Below are 3,104 nucleotides of genomic sequence, written 5' to 3' on the forward strand. Positions count from 1 at the left end.
CCCTTCACCATTGATCGCCCATTAAGGGTGATTGCCCTTCTCCATCTGCATGCAGTTTCATGCCCGTTGCTGGTTGGCTAACTAGCAACGGGGTCTCCGTTGCTGGTTGGCTAACTAGCAACGGGGTCTTGCCAGCCAATGGAACTGTGTGATTACAAGCCAGGGGAATCCCATAAAAGAGGGCTCCCCTGGCCCAGAGCACCAGTCCGGATTTACCTTATGCCTTGCCAATAAACCAAGAGCTGACTGTCACTCGACTCGTGTCTTACTGCCTGCGCGATCTAACACAGTCAATGCGAAAAACAGTCATTGGTCATTTTTTTTAGTGCCATTGTAATTTCAAATGGTCACTAAATGAATGATTGTAAGACTCTGGGACCGTGGTGGCGAACCTATGGCATGCGTGCCACAGGTGGCACGCAGAGCCCTCTCTGTGGGCACGCGCGCCGTCACCCCAGTCCTAGGCCTTCAGCTGGGTTTTATAAAACCTTTTCACTTTAGGCCTCTGCCGCCATGTGCAAAAAAAGAGGTTCAATCAATCAATCAATTTTAACTTCTCGCGGGAAAAAAAAAGTTCTCTCAAAATTGGAATTGATTGATTGAACTTTTTAGTCCCACCCAGTCTGCCGTTACCACCGCAGCCACACCCACCCAATGGGCCACGGCACCCGACAATACATAAGTGGGTTTTGGGTTGCAGTTTGGGCACTCGGTCTCTAAAAGGTTCGCCATCACTGCTCTAGGACTACTTGTACTTTGAAGGATTCAGTCCTTCAAAGGATCCTGTCCTCAGGAATGGGTAGCAATGTTGAATTCTCTCTTTTTATGGTAATCCATGAAATGAAAATTTAAACAAAGACAATGCTTCTTTTTTTGGGGGGGGGAATTCATTTTGAACATCTGTGTTTTATGTTGGGGAAAGGAGTTTTTCTCCATATCTTCAGTTCTTATCTTTGAAGGGTTGGGAAAGCTGGTGAGGAAGAGAATTAGAAAAACCCCTTTGCCTGCCAGAAATATGGTTTAGGTATTGAATGGAAGCAGGAGTGTCTGCAGGAGGGGGTCAAAAAAGTCAAGATGGTGTCCATAATCATATACACGACACCCACGCATAAAAAGGGGGTGGGGCTTTGATCACCTGGCTGGGTTGCCATCTTGCTTTTATGGACACTCCTGCGAAGACCCCTGAATGGAAGAAATACCTTGGGATGCTTTGGGCCTTTGTTCCTTTCAATGTTTTCTTTAAAAGCCATTAAATTTCTCTTTTCTTTTTCTTTCTTGCAGATCACTGGTGTTATGACAAACCAGAGTGTGGTAAGCTATGTTTTTTTTCTCTGATTCCAGAAACCTTCTTATTGTGGTAACCACAAGCCTTGTTCCTGGAGAGCCATCCGTTGCTTCAGGTGTTTTGGAGAATAGCTTGACTCCCTCTTCTTTGTGGCAGATCCTGAAATATTGGAACACTGCTATCATGTCACCCCTCTGTTTTTTCTTTCCTAAATGTAGAACTTTGCTTTTTTCACCATTGAATTTCATTTTGTTAGATAGTGCCCAGTGTTCATGTCTGTCCAGATCCTCCTGTCTATTAAGCCTGTCTTCTGGAGTGTTGGCTATTCCTGCCAGCTTGGTGTCGTCTGCAAATTTGATGAGTTCCCCATCTATCCCCTCATCCAAATCGTTGATGAAGATATTAAAGAGCACTGGGCCCAGAAGAGAGCCCTGGAGCATCCAACTACACACTTCCCTCCATGTAGATGCAGTTCCATTGAGGACCTCACACTGAGTATGGCCGGTCAGCCAGCTACGAATCCACCTGGTGGTGATGCTGTCTAACCCACATTTTTCTATCATATCAAGTAGTAGGTTGTGATCTACTTTATCAAATGCCTTACTGAAGTCCAAATAAATTATATCCACAGGGCATTCCTCTGATCCACTAATTTTGTCACTTGGTCAAAGAATGCAATAAGATTTGTCTGGCATGATCTGTTTTTGACAAACCCATGTTGGCTTTTAGTAATGACTTTGTTTGCCTCTAGGTGTTCGCTGATTCATTGTTTGATTATCTTTTCTAGAATCTTCCCAGGTATTGAGGTTTTTCCTTTTTTGAAGATGGGAACTACATCAGCTCTTTTCCAGTCCTCTGGTAGTTCCTCAGTGCTCCAGGATCTTTGAAAAATATAGTTCAGTGGTTCTGAGATCACATCTGCCAGTTCCTTGAGAACCTTGGGGTGTAATCCATCTGGTCCTGGTGATTTGAACTCGTCTAGGCTGGAGAGGTTCTCACTTACCATTTTCTTGCCTATCTTAACTTGTGTTTCTCTTCTATTTTTTATGGCACTATTTTTGATAGGTTGGTCTGTTTTTTCCCTTTGTGTAAAGACAGATGCAAAAAACGAGTTAAATAGTTCTGCTTTCTCCCTGTTGCTTGTCACCTTCTTGCCACTTTCCTCCACTAATGGACCAACCATTTCCTTAACTTTTTTCTTGTTTTTTACATGTTGAAAGAAGCTTTTTTTGTAATTTTTGACTTTGGTCGCAAGCCTTAGTTCATTTTGAGCCTTAGCTTTCCTCACTTCATCTTTGCAGGCTTGGGCTATTTGCTGATATTCTGCCTTAGTTATGTGCCCCTCTTTCCACTTTTTATACTTGTCCTTTTTATCTTTCAATTTATCAGAGAGTTCTTTATGCAGCCATGCTGGTTTCTTTTGAGAGCTGTTATTTTTCTTCTTTGTTGGTATTCTGCTAGACTGGGCTTTTATTATCTCATTTTTCAAAATTTCCCAAGCTTCTTGAGTTGTTTTCCCCTTGGGGATTCTCATCCATGGAATTCTTCCCAAGCCCTCTCTAAGTTTATTGAAATTAGCTCTCTTAAAGTCCAAGATTCTAGTTTGACTGTGTTCTATTGCTTGTGCTTCCATAATGTTGAATTCCAATATTGCATGATCACTTCCTCCCAAGGTTCCTGTGGCTTCAACACCTTCTATCATTTCATCTCTGTTAGTGAGAATTAGATCCAATGTGGCTAGTTCCCTTCTCTACTTTTTGGGAGACAAAGTTGTCTGCTAGGTTTGTCAGGAATCTGTTTGATCTTCCACTTGGTGCAG

General features: G+C 42.8%; 1 long non-coding RNA gene across 1 annotated transcript in view; it reads left to right on the forward strand.

Moving 5' to 3' along the window:
* Positions 1-1,282: 1,282 nt before the first annotated feature.
* LOC114923603 overlaps positions 1,283-3,104 on the forward strand; it is a 7,679-nt gene continuing 5,857 nt past the window's right edge. Inside the window, exon 1 of the long non-coding RNA XR_003810672.1 lies at positions 1,283-1,311. This is a non-coding gene — a long non-coding RNA (uncharacterized LOC114923603). The remainder of the gene's footprint in view (positions 1,312-3,104) is intronic.

This window comes from Protobothrops mucrosquamatus, unplaced genomic scaffold, assembly GCF_001527695.2.
Source record: "Protobothrops mucrosquamatus isolate PMUCROS unplaced genomic scaffold, P.Mucros_1.0 scaffold4843, whole genome shotgun sequence".
Taxonomy (NCBI): Eukaryota; Metazoa; Chordata; class Lepidosauria; order Squamata; family Viperidae; genus Protobothrops; species Protobothrops mucrosquamatus.